This window comes from Ochotona curzoniae, unplaced genomic scaffold (assembly GCF_017591425.1).
Source record: "Ochotona curzoniae isolate NIBS_2020 unplaced genomic scaffold, NIBS_Ocur_1.0 contig_2723, whole genome shotgun sequence".
In the NCBI taxonomy this organism is placed as follows: Eukaryota; Metazoa; Chordata; class Mammalia; order Lagomorpha; family Ochotonidae; genus Ochotona; species Ochotona curzoniae.
In genome coordinates this window covers 11823378-11837348 of record NW_024465573.1, presented here as the reverse complement: position 1 = coordinate 11837348, position 13971 = coordinate 11823378, and positions in this window count along the sequence as shown.

Below are 13971 nucleotides of genomic sequence, written 5' to 3'. Positions count from 1 at the left end.
TTGGGAGTGAATTAGCAGAAAGAAGATCTTCCTGTCTCTCCTCCTCTCTGTATATCTGACTTTCCAAGAAAAATAAAATAAGTCTTTTAAATAAATAAATAAATGAAAGAAAATAGAGATTTGGTTTTTCATGAGAAATCCTCACTTCATCTTTTTGGTCTACACTGAAGTATTTGATCCACTCTGTTGAGATGGGGCAGGTCTGGATAATGTTAAATCAATAGGGGAAAATGCTGTTTTACCCATCATGGGATGGAAATCCATGTGCACCCATGTTGTGCATAGGGTGATGTTAGGGCCTCTGGTTGTAGAAGAGCACTTTGTAAGACCTGTAGAGTTCTAAAGATTCAGTCTGACTAACGAGAAAAGGAGATGGAAAAGAGAACAGAGGGGGGGATAGAACAAGAGATGGAGAGGCTCCAACCACCCTGCCTGTCATATTACTGCTCTCAGCAGAAGAGGTGGTTTGGCTAAGAAAGCCAGAGATCACCAGGCCAGAGCATTTTTTCCCCAATAATGGAAAGGTAGAAGCCATTAGAGGCACAGAATATAACTGTATGCAGTCCAGGGATAGATGATGAATGTGAAATCAAAATCCAGTTAACTTCACATAGATATCATTGCTCATAGAATGAGGGTATGTTTTTTAAAGAACTAAATTTTAAAATACATGGAAAGAAGAGTAAAAGGTTTGGATGAGTGGATCTGTCAAACACTTGAGAGGCGAAGTAAGGGTTAATGAAGGTCAGGAAACACAAGCCAGACTAATTCTTCCTTCCCCCTTTCCTAGAATCTTCCAAGGAAGTTAACATCTATCTTGTGTATAATTGCAACACTCTGTACAAATCTCAGCTGTTATTTGATATGCCCCTCTGCCTGGAATTCATTTGCCGGAAATTTCATTTTTGAAGTTGTATGTTAATGGCATATGAAGCTGGGGGCCTTGGAAGTTGATTGGGATTAGATGGGATCATAAGAGTGGGCTCCCCTTGGCTGCATTAGTGGCTAACTGAGAAGAGGGAGACCAGAGCTAGCAGCTAGCTCTGTTTTAGCATGGGATGCCGTGTGTAATCTCCAGGCTCTGCTTGAGTCCTGACCAGCAGGAAGCCCTCCACCAGATGTGGGCACTTGACCTTAAGCCTTCAGAATTATGAGCTTAATAAACATTTTTGATCTTTATAAACAATCTCATCTGGAGAATTTAGTGACAGCAAAAAATATAAGATAAAGACATTCCTATGGTCTAGATAAAGTTAGTATGAATAATAAATAAGTTATAAACCCATTGGTCCTCTCCCCAGCCCACACCAAAGGTATGGCATAAACATCAATTGAGCTAAGGAATGTACATGTGAGTGGAAAAATGAATGCAGTGTAGACCCATGGATCCAATGCATTCAACATTCATGGGAAAAATATTGCTAGAAGTAATGACATGGAACATATGGTTGTTTTGCTAAAGAGAAGAAAGACCCAAGGCTTTGGCAAGGGGAAAGACAGAGAGACAGAGACCTTGGTGTTCCCCTCAGTCTCTCAATCACATCAAATTTGTGATGCAGCCAGAACATCCTGGATGGTCCAGCTGAAAGATGATTCTAAACAAGGCCAACTGAGCCACTCAGCTGAGATTCAACCAGCCATGGAATCATAATCGACAGTTAAGTGTAATTTTGAGCCACTAACTCTTGAGATATTTTATTATACAACAATAGGTAACTGAAAAATTTGTCCTAATGAAGCTAATACATAGAGGAGATACAGCCAACAGCAAACAAATGATACTCTACAAGATGAAAGACTGAGCAAGATTCATGGCACTTCTGGACTCCACAAAAAAGTTCTTTCTCTCACTTTCAGAAAAATGAAACCAAGCCTTGAAAGAATTGGTAAAGATCTTCATTCTGACACTCAAAGAAGACATGAAAAAAAATAGCCGATTGGGCTTCTAAGACAACAAGCAATCATCTTCCTGCAAACTTTTTAGCAGCAACATCATTTTCAGGTGGTCAAGAAGGAAAAAAGAAAAAAGCTTGCAATCATAGTGGAAGGAAATCTTTCACAGAGTCTAGAAAAGGTTAGATTTTTCTTCCTAGCATCTGCTTTGAGATGCCTGCTAATAAATTGTGGATGTGAGTCTTTCTCTTCTTCCCACCTAGTTTTTGCCATGATGATGGCACAGGCCACGTCTTGTGTGGCTTAGAGTATTTTTGAGTCACTCACAATGCTATCAATTGAGTAATGTCTAAATAAGCAGTAACTGACAAAGCATATGATTAACTGATTCACGTTTTAATCGCATAGATAACTAGATGAGTGTTTTCCAACAGAAATAAGTTCGAGCCTCATGTTCAATTCTAAAATTTTTAACAAAACTGTTCCAGTAGTTACATTTTGCAAAGTAAAAAGAGAGAAAAATTATTTCAATAATATATTTTGTCTAATGTAGTCACAATTTTCAAAATATTATCATTTTAGCACACAGTATTATAAAATATAAATTAGATATTTTTCTGTTCTTTATTTCCATTTAACTTCAAAGTTTGGTGCATATTTTACACTTGTAACATATCACTATATAGATTAGCTCAGTGGCAACCTGTGACTTACGACTACTGTCTTGGACAGCACACACCCAGAGTCAGAATGAAACCATGCTTGCAATCAGGCCCTCTCGTGTTAACAAGTTTCATACATTACTTTTCATGGTAAAATGATTCAGCAAACAAATTTACTTCCTTCTGTTAATGACAAAGACAAAGAATAAGATGTTTTTAATAAGAAAAACTTAAATTTGAGCTAACCAGGGTGGGGGAATTATAACAATCAGTATGGGAGAGACTCAGGTATTTGATATGAGGTACAATCCTTGAAATACATATTTTAGTTGGGTCCTCCTCTCATTTTGCTGTCGATCACCTATATGACAATGCTAGAAAGCAGTAGTCTTAATAAGAAATGAGAACACAGTGTTAGGGCAGTAACTCCATTAGAAAAACCAGAGAACCAATGATTAGCAAGGGTTCTTGCCATCTTTCTTTGCTTTCGTAACCATCTTCCTGGCTCCCGCTATTCTGCCCTTGGCTCACCCTATTCCTGCCCCCTAGGTCGTCTTGATGCTATTTTTTGAATCAGTGTTTTCCTTTCCTCCTCTACATTTTGCAGGAATGTTGTGTAGTTTCTGATTTCAACCTGCAGGAATGCTTTTTTTCCGCAGATATTTTTAGGGCTGACTCAACCACACTTCAGTTATGTGGGATGAGGTCTGTTTTGTTGTTGAAGTCCTGTTTGGTAATAATAATAAATATGCAAAGGCAAATGTTAACTTGTATTATGTCACAATCTGTAATGAATTTTGAGACCACACACTGCGATGAAGAAAATGTCCCTGGATATGAATTAGGCAGCCTTCATTCTTCTGAGAGTGCAAGGATGCTAACCAAGGAGAGAGACCTGCTACAAACGTGGGGTAATAGAGACCTAGTGGGTTCTTCAAGCTGAGAAGGAAAGCCAAAGCCAGCAGAGCATGCCCTGTCTGCCTTCCTCTGCCACTGCTGCTCTGTGAAGGGATGTCTCACAACTTCCCAGCAACTCCACAAACAAGAGCAAGATGCAGATGTGATCCAGGTAATTAATGAATTCGTTGCACCAGAAGTGTGAAAACATTGTCATTTTTCAAAGATCAAATGATAAAAATCCAAGCGAGTTTGGAATTCATTCTTGTAACAAATATTTTGCTAGCAATATAGGTCCCCTTACAACAGAAACATTAGAAGGTAGAGAAAAAGCACAGAAGCAATGTTGGGTTGCTGAAGTATAATTCTGACTTCCCAGTAAAAGTAGACTTAATAATTAGCATGTGTTCTACTGAAATTACCTTGTTGCACTACTAATAAGCATCATGGAGGCTATGAAATCATTCTAGAAGTGGGCATCTTTATTCCATCTTAAAGGGATATTCCGAGGGCAGGTGTTGTGACACAGCATGTTAACTTAGAGTTTTGGATACGTGTATCTCTGGGAAGGCCAGGGATTGAGTTGAGCCTGTTCACAATCTGATTTTCTCCTAATGCACACCCTGGGAGACAGCACAAAATGGCTCGAGTTCCTGAGTCCCTGCCATCCTTGTGGGAGACCTGGAAGGAGCTGTGGGCTTCTGATTCGGGCCTGATTTAGCTCTGGCTATTGTGGACGACTGGAAAGTGAGCCACTGGCTTGAGAATCTCTGTCTCCCTGTGTCTCTCTGTATTTCTAAGAGAATAAAAATGCATAAAAGCCTTTTTAAAACAAACTTCCTTATTTTAAAAATTGGGAACTACTCACACCGTCAAAGCAAAGATATGAGAAAACAGAGTGTTGCATAAAAGTTCAAGTACTTCCTTTGTTCATGGAATATACATCACAAAAATGAGGGGCTGGTTATTGAGGCTGAATTGTTTTCATTTCTAACCAAACCTTAAGTCAAAACAAGTAAATGTGTTGAGTACTACAGCACCCAAGGAAGCATTGACTCAGGTAGTTTTGCAAGCATTTTGCAAAGTTCCTGCAATGTTTAAGGTTCACAAAGATCAAGGACTCTTCTATGTTATCCTAACCATCAGGCCTACTAAATTTCAGAGCAGAGGAAGGGTGCACTGAGGTCATGGGTGTGTCCTAGGATGGAACCAAGAGCCTGGAGGACAATGGGAGCTTCTTTGCCCTTCTTGCTGGGCTGAGGCAGGCACGTTGGCAGCACTGAGGTCTGACATCACTCACAAAGAGCATCAACAGTGAATGAGCTTTCCTTGATGGTCTGTCTTTGGGCAGGAAACCCAAAGAAATGTGTCAGAAACTGATGTCATGTGGGTCTCCACTGCCTTTTGAGTGTGCTTCTGCTCTCACCAAGCCCCTCTTCTTACCAAGGCAATTCATTTGTTTCCACATTGCTTCACTAATGTGTTTAAACTTAATCAACATCCAAGTCAGTAAATGATGGATAAATCGTTGTTTTACATTTGGTTGCATCAGGGTATGACTGGAATGGGGAAAATCCAGGCAGCAGCAAAAAGGGTGGTAATCGGATGTTCCTTTTGAGAGTTTAGAAATAAAAGATCTTCCAAAATCTTTCAAACACATCTTCACAAGCCACCCTCTTACACCAGCGTTGAGAGAACGTAGCTGGCTAGGAATGTGTAAAGAACACAGAGTAAATGTCCCTAGTCTGACCTATCCATAACCCCCTTCCGGCTGGGAACAACACCTCCCCTTCCTTTTCCATCCACATCGTTCTTGTCGGGTTGACAGATGAAGGGGACACTCACCCTGGCTACTGCTGATCGAGTGTGGTCCCAAAACACCAACATGTCACATAGGAGCGTCTCTGGAGATTTTTTTAAACTAAACTGAGGAAAGAAAGATGATGGATGGTATCAAGATTCAATATCTCTCATAGGAGATATTAGGAGACAGCTCTGATTTTTTTTCTTGTTTTAAGATTTATTTATTAAGATCGCAGTATAGGATGAAGACAGGTTTAAACTGATGGAGAATAATTAGCCAGGGTGAAGCAAAGAAAACAGATTTCAGGAAAGGAGAGGACAGGCCAGCAGCAGAGGGACACCTGGAGACCCACGAACACAGGGAAGCAGCAGAGACAATTGAGCAGTATTGCAGTGACCGGATACTCCAGTGGTAGTCAGCTGTCAGTAGTGATTGGAGCTCTACTGATGACCAAGTGGGAAGGAGAGTTCACCAGGAGATCAGGACATGAACCAAGGCAAAGAACAGCCCATCCTGCTGATTTATTTTATCTGAACACAAGCAGAGACAGAGTGGCAGATCCCAAGCAACAGTGCAGGAACAGGGTGAATTTTATGGTCCAAACCCCCACCAGTGCCACATTTGGAGCCACTGTGTGCACTGTGGCAAAGGCTGCAGGACCAAAGGGACAATAGTGAGCTGTGCATATGCTAATCCAGGAGCAATCAGCACAATCTACAATAGCAAAAATGTGGAAACAACCCAGATGCCAGTCAAAGGAGAAGTGGATAAAGAAACTGTGGTGCATCTACTCATGGATTTCTATTCAGCCATTAAAAAGAATGGAATTCTATCATTTGCAGCCAAATGGTACCAACTAGATACCATTATGCTCAGTGAAATTAATCAATCCCCAAAAGATAAATAGCATATGCTCTCTCTGATATAAGGCAATCTTCATGTAAAATACATGATCAATAGCCCTTTCAATACTGTTTTTGCTGCATCTCAGGGGGGTTGATATTTTGTTATTATCTTCATTCACTCAAAAAAAATTTTTGCTCTTCCTATTAATTTCCTCACTGACTCATGTGTTACACAATACCATTGTTTGCTTCAGGAAGGTCTTTGATTTTTCTTTTTCATTTCTTCAGTGACAATTTGGTCATTCAATATCATGTTATTTAACTTCATGTTGTTGTAAATTTCTTATTTTTTCTCCTGTTGTTGATTTTGCTTATGGCTTTTCATCTAAGGGAATGTACAGTAATTGTATAATAGAGACTATTATATACAGATATGATGTACAATGCAGTGTGCAACTCAACTTACAAATTAATGATGAACTCTCGGTAGTACTGTTACATACATCTTGACTATAGAATGCTGGACTCTCTACTATTGTCCATGCCTACAATGTCAGGATACACTTAAATAGCAGAATGATGGACTTGAGACTACTGTGAAGCAAAATAATATTGTGATTTTGTTGGGGAAATCATTGGCGGGGCAAGGACTGGGGAAGGTGGGAAGGGAAATCCCAGAGCCTGTGGAAGTGTATTATGGAATAATAAAATAAATGAGTAAAAATTTTTTAAATACTTATCTATTTTTATTTGAAAGAAACATTTACAGAGAACAGGGAGTAGGGGTTGGAGAGAGAGAGAATTTTTGTTTATAATATTGATTTGAAAAGTAGAGTTACAGAGAAAGAGAAGGAGAGATCTTCCATCTGTTGGTTCACTCTTCAATTAGCCTCAATGGAAGGAAATGTGCCAGGCTGAAGCAAGGAGCCAGGAACTTCTGGGTCTCTGTATTGGTTGCTGGGGGTAGAGGGGTAAAGGAGGGAAAGAGAAGGGGGGATAGAGAGACCTCACATGACTGCAATGGCCAGAGCTGGGTTGGTTAGAAATCAAGAGCCAGGAACTTCTTCTGAGTCTTGCACATGGGTTTGGGGACCAAGGACTTGGGCTATTGTGCACCACTGTCTCAGGCACATTAGCAAGGGGGGTGGACTGGAAGTGGAGCAGCCAGGACACATGCCAGCATGAACCAGCACCTGTATGAGATGTCATCACCACAGATGGTAGCTATCTGATACACAAGGACAGGCCAGCCCTGATTCCTCCACAGTTGGTGCATACAGTAGCTCTTAACATTTATGAGATTCTAGATGGACTATGTTAACGCACTTGCCCTGTGCCTCCTACCAGGGAGCAATTCTCAGTCCAAAGTAGCAAGGATTTCCCAAGGACATGTCCCTCCCCACTGTCAGGAATGACTGGCTATGAAGAAGCTTAATATGAGCTTGGAGTAAGCTGTCTCTGTAAGTACTTGCAAGTCACTTTAGCTATGATGAATAACTAAAGGAAATTGAGAAAAAAGCTACATGCAGAGAAATGTACCTGTACCTTACAACGGAAACTGTAGGCTTTAGGGGAAGAATCATTATTTTGTGGTAAAAGACACAACCCCTCTTTGCTAAGCTAACACATGGATCCTGACTCAGTTTTATGCACAAAGAATCAAAACAACAAAACACTGAAATTTCAGATACTTTGGAATAAAAATAACAGGCATTCTAACCCAAAACTATAGAAATACATAAGCATCCTCCACCAGTTAAGCTTCTGGTAAGAAAAGGCACACATATCCAGATACCAGGGAAGAGTTTAATGACAAGATTTTATAAATATAAAGACTACATCAGGGATACTAAAGCTAAGCCCAGCCCAAAGCCTGGAACACTCAATAGAGTCCATGCGCATGATGCAGCAAAGGCAAAGTATTGGTACTAGAGAGCCTGTACCCAGAGCCAAAGCCGCAGCTGGGACTGGAACAGAGGGCCTGTCCCAATACTGTCAACCCTTGGAGACAAGCTAACCCCGTGACACCCTCCTCTCTGTCAATTCATCTCCTATTGGACAAGCCCTACAGAAGGCCAGAGAGCAAGTGTACCCAACTAATGCAGTGCTTGGACTCCTGTGTTCCAAGGCTCAGAGTAATTGAGGGCAATCTCTGTCTCCTCATCTCTCAAAAATTATTTTTTTAATTTAAAAAAATGGTATTTGAAAGAAAGACAAAACCATTTGGTTAGAATCATTGTGGCCATTCTATAATTTCTCATTCTGCAGTCTCACTTAAACAAACTACCATTTTCCTGAGTCTTGGTTCCATCTCCGATGTAAAGTTCTTCAAATCACCTGCCTCTTCAACCCCAGCTGGGACCCTCTTCGCTAAATCAGCAAGGTGTCCTCTATTTTACTCACTTGAATTACAACGACTACTAGCCTGATAGCAGCTCAGCGCCCTTGTGTCCCGGTGCTCTTGGGTGCCATCTACTGGCCTTATGTGGGTATGATGGCCACAAGCCCAGCTTTGTGTCAATTTTTTTTTTTTATTAACATTGTATTATGTGAAACAGTTTTATAAGCACTGGGGAGTCCCCCCGCCCCTCCCACACCCCTCCTCCCATAGTGGATTGCTCCATCTTGCTGCATAACCACAGTTCAAGTTCAGTTGAAATTCCTTCATTGTGAGCATGTACCTAGCATAAAGTCCAGCGTCTTATTGTCCAGATAAGTTCAGTGGCCTCTTGGGGAGACCTTCTCTGGTCTGAAGGTAGAGCTAACAGAGTAAAGTTCCGGTCAGTTAAAACCCCCAACAAAACATCAGCGTCGATATACAATGTTATGGGATTAATTGGTATAGTGTTGAGTGAGCAATATGTTAAAAGCAAAAAAAAAAAAAGTTCAATTCTTCCACACCTCTGGGTTTAGACAGTATCAGTGACAGGTTCAAAAAGTAACAATCAACCAAGCATAAATTACAGGTTAAATCCAGGCAAACATTAGATGTCTGACATAGTGTTGAGTAGACAATATGTAAAAATTACATGTAAGTTCTTGATTACCTTCTACAACTATTTCAATGTCACCTCCTCAATTGAGGTGTGTAACGATTTTGGGGGGTGTTGCAGAGAAATCTCTCATACCTTGCTAATGAGTACTTGTTTATGTTCCATCTAATAGTATATGAGTGAGTCCTTGATGACCTATCTTTATTGTTCTTTGGTTATCTCATCCTATTAGTGTGTGTATATGAGTGTGTGTATAAGTGTGTGTGTGTAGGGGGGAGGGGGGTTTAGGAGGAACCTTGTTGGTCTTTATAGGGGGTGGAGGCCCAGAGCTGAAACTAGATAAGGACTGGAGAGGATTCCTCCCCCACTGTCCCGCCAGAAGTTTATTGATCTTCTGGTTCTGATGACCAATCGTGGTTCCTAGTTGTTGTTCTGATGTCGTTGGTTCCTATGTGGAAGGACTCGGGCTTCTTCCATCTCGTGTAGTTGGTCCAAAGAGAGGGGGTGTCTGTCATCTGGGTTCACGGCATTCGGAGGCATTCCAGATCCCCGTGTTCTCTTTGGCAGTTGCGTTGACCTTCTTGTGTCCGTTCTGATAGACCTTGGTGGGAGTCCGGGAGTCCTTATGGGTGGGGGATAGGTCTCCTCCAGTCCCTCTGTTCCGCTCTGGGGTTCTCCCCTATTCTGTGCATATGACCACTTGTTAATAGACTGTTTGGGTCGTTCCTAATTCCCCTGTGTGTCATTATAGCTTTTGCTGTTGTCTAATGCTGGTCTGGATCTATCAACTTTAAGATACTTATCTAGTTCCTGCAGGTTACACTACGTGGATTCCTAGCTTTTTCAAGGAAAATGAGAGATTTCTCTGTGTTCCCACCCAGTTACTGTGTATCGTAAGGAATTGGCATTATATTGGGAGTTACAATCATTCGGAACTTATGGGGTGAAACCATGATAGCAGCAGATTCGTCTGAGGGAGATTTACAGCCGTTGGAAATCTTTAGGATTGCTTGGTGTCCCCAAAACGCTATAGCTTCAGCATGAAGCCGTCTTGAGCAGCATAGAGAACCAATTTCTAAGGGCTCCCTGGCCTAGCGGTCAGCAGGCAAAGCCTGGCGCCAACTGGCGCACTGGCCGCCCCGAAGCAGCCTTCCGAGTGGGCGTGAAGACTGCTGGTTGCATTCCGGGAGACGAACTTGGCCGAGCCTGGGGGCCCTGGCAGCAGCCATGTTGCCAGGGGTCACCTGTGTCAAATTTCATATCCAGGACTTAAGGTCATCGATTGCTTTTCTGTCCGGCCTTTTCTAGGAGCATCTGAAATTTTTCATGGGGGACACCCATGAAAATTTTCTAGTTATAGAATTTTCTAGTTATAGAAAATTTTATACCAATGATAATCTTTGGCCTTTGCCACTAAGGCATAGAGAACTAGCTGGACAGCGACAGATAAAAACATTAACGTCGGTCACCTCTAGTGAATGAGAGTGAAGTATGAGGTAGGAGTAAGGTGTGTGAGTTTAGAAAGCTTCACATTTTTCCTGCTTATGATCGTTTTAATTTTTTTCTTCCAAATGAGCATTTATTTCTGTATTACTAGACTAATTTTAAAAATGATCTTTAAAGGAAAATAATTTGAATAGCACTTCATAGTTTATATATTCTTCATAGTTCATGTATCACCTCTTTGGGGGTCATGGGTTCCTGTGAGTTATGCTATATCCGGTTGTAACAGAACCCTAATCCTTATGTGCTGTTCTGCACTATGCGCCAGGCTAAGCATTTTTCTTGCACAAACATATTAATTTTAACAATCTTCACAGCACTCCTGTGAAGAGGGCCTTACCATTATCACTTAAGGTCAGTGCTCCTCATGGGGGCAAGGGCATTCTATGGCCTGGGTGTTCGTCTCAAAGGCTGCCTCCCCTAAGAAAGCTTTGCTGCTCTCTCCCGTAGAATTCATTGGTTTGTTATAAGCCTTGAAGTATGGCTATTTCATTCCTATCATTGTTTGTTCTCTATTTTCTAATATCCTCTCAACTCATTCTCAGAGTCAACTGTGATGCTCTAATATTGTGTGTGCCTGAGCTGCCCATCCCATTCTGACTCAACAACTGGAGCAGAGTCATGGGTAATTCTAACTTCTGTAGCAAAAGGATAGAGTCTGTGGCTTCTAAACAAGAGATTTATCAAAGTTTCTGAGTTCAAGTCCTTACTCCACTCCCAATCCGCGCTTACTGTTAATGTACACCCTGGGAGCCACGTGGCCCCTGTTACTCACGTGCAGGGCTTGGGTTGGGTTTCCAGCACCTGCCTTTAGCCTGGTCAGCCCTGGCATCTGGGGAGCGAAGTGGCAGATGGGAGACTGGGAGATGTTACATTTCATTTTCTCTCTGTCTCTCTCTCTCTTTCTCCCTCTTCTTCTTCTTTCTTCCCAAATAATTTAAAATCAGCATTTTAACTGGAGACGCATTTCTCTCTTACTTTTGCAGGCTGAAGTTCTGCAATGAAGATGTGAACATAGTCAGGTTCTGGTGAAGGCCCCTTCCAGACTGCAAACTGCCAAGTCTTTAATGCACTCTCCCCTAGCAGAAACAAGATGAGAAGTGTCTCTGGAATCTCCTTCTTAGGAGCAATAGTTCCATCCAGTTTTTGTCGGAAAGCAATGCAATGAAGACTGCAATCATTGCATTCATTGCAGGATGCATTCCTCCCATGAGCACCCTACAATTCCTAGGAAGGGTCAATGGAAAAGTGAGTCATCTCTGAATCTCAGTTTCCTCACCTCTGAAGTGGAGATAATGACTCCTATTTGGTTGTTAAGAAGCTGGAGGGAGGTAACAGATATTGAACTTCTAAAATGGAGTTTTACAGGGTGTACCAAATTAATACTCAACATTTGGCTCACTTGCTATTAAGGATTACAAGCTTAGCATAGTGTTTATCATGGGATATTTTGTGGGATTTATACTCTTTGCAAAGAGCTTAACACACACACACCCACTCAGACTGAGCACTGAGCATTAGAGGAAGCTCCATGGAAAGTTACTTCATCAGTTGATGTCTTCACACTGATGCACTCTTCCCTTGAGGAAAGAGGAACTTTTCAACATCGCTAACTTACTCGCAGAATGGACACATGAACTAGCATGGCTGTAGCTTCATCACACTCACCACATGACCTCGCCTAACCCCTGATGCCCTAGCACTGATAGCTGAATATGCCAGTTTGATAGATGTGGAAAGAGATTCTGCCAGAAATTGCATATGTCAGAAGTGGCAGGACTACAGTGAGTTTAATTTTAGCTCCAGTAATCTTTATACTTCGTCATTACTGTAGCAGTTTGATCTGGATGTTTAGATGGCCATCCTGATCAATAAATTTTAAAACTGCATGTACAAGGACATGTCTCTATGACTGGTGTGAGCCAGATGAGCCATGTGTGTGCCCCTGTGCTTATGGCATGTGATTTGGTCCACTGAGTCACATTCCCCATTGGCAAACTCCTACTCTTCCTTCAAGAACCACACCAACAAGTTGGATTCATCCTTTATGATATAACTAAAGAGAAAAACAGACTGCATCTGTATAACCAGTTTCATCTAGCTTGATATTCTGCTGTGGAAATGAGGCTGTTACCTAAGGAAGGAGGAGGATGTCCAGATATAAGAAGATGGGAAGAACTCCACTGCTGTGTATGATCTTCATTCAAAACGGCATTTCCTCTATCTTACTCTGAAACTTCTGTTATAAGGAACAAAACCTTCATTTTAAAAATCCATTTGCGGGCCCGGTGCAGTGGCGCAGTGGTTAAGGTCCTCGCCTTGCACGCCCGGGATCCCATATGGGCGCCGGTTCTAATCCCGGCAGCCCCGCTTCCCTTCCAGTTCCCTGCCTGTGGCCCGGGAAAGCAGTCGAGGACGGCCCAAAGCTTTGGGACCCTGCACCCGCATGGGAGACCCGAAAGAGGCTCCTGGCTTCGGATTGGCATAGCATCGGCCGTTGCGCTCACTTGGGGAGTGAATCATCGGACGGAAGATCTTCCTCTCTGTGTCTCTTCTCTGTACATCCGACTTTCCAATAAAAAAATAATAATAAAAATAAATCTTTTTAAAAAATCCATTTGCTTACTTGTTTTCTCTTAAAACAAATCTGTTCGGAAGGCAGGTATCCCATAAGCTCATCCTGAGATGTAATTGGCTGAGGACTGATTTCTTCGATGAGAACCTGAGAGGACTCTGGGTCCCAGAAACCAGAATGAGGTGAGGCAGTGTGTGTGGAGGCAGGTGCCTCACAGGTGCGGGGTAAGGATCCCAGATACAACAGCTGGAGCCTTTGAGACAAAAGCAGCCTCCTCCATCATGTGTAACGGCTGGACCTGTTTTCAGGGTCAGCCCCAGTGATTCCGTTGTTTTACACAGCATTGTAGCATGGTGTTTAAGATTCTTCTCCAATAAATAAAAAATTTAAATACATAAGAATAAACAAATGCCAAGGGATGGAGTTCACCATACTTTTGGATTCTTGTCTCTCTTGTTATACTCAGAGTATGTATTTATGGATGTTGTGAGTGAATCATTATATAATTTAAACTTAACAAAGAAATATTACAATATTGTCAACAGAAAAAAACATTTTTCCCCTAAAAAACTAATGCAAAAGAACCTAGGCTAAGTTGTATGTCAGGGGGAATTAATGTGACCATGATCTTATAGCAACTTAAACAAATCGAGTGAGGAAAATAACTTCTTTCTCATAAGGAATTGATTGCTAGATCTTTGTATTCCACATCTTACTGCTCCTTCAAGATCTAGCTTAAGTTTCCCAGTGCTCACTAAAGCTTCTGTGGCTCCACCTCCCCTCATACTTGTTCTTTCCT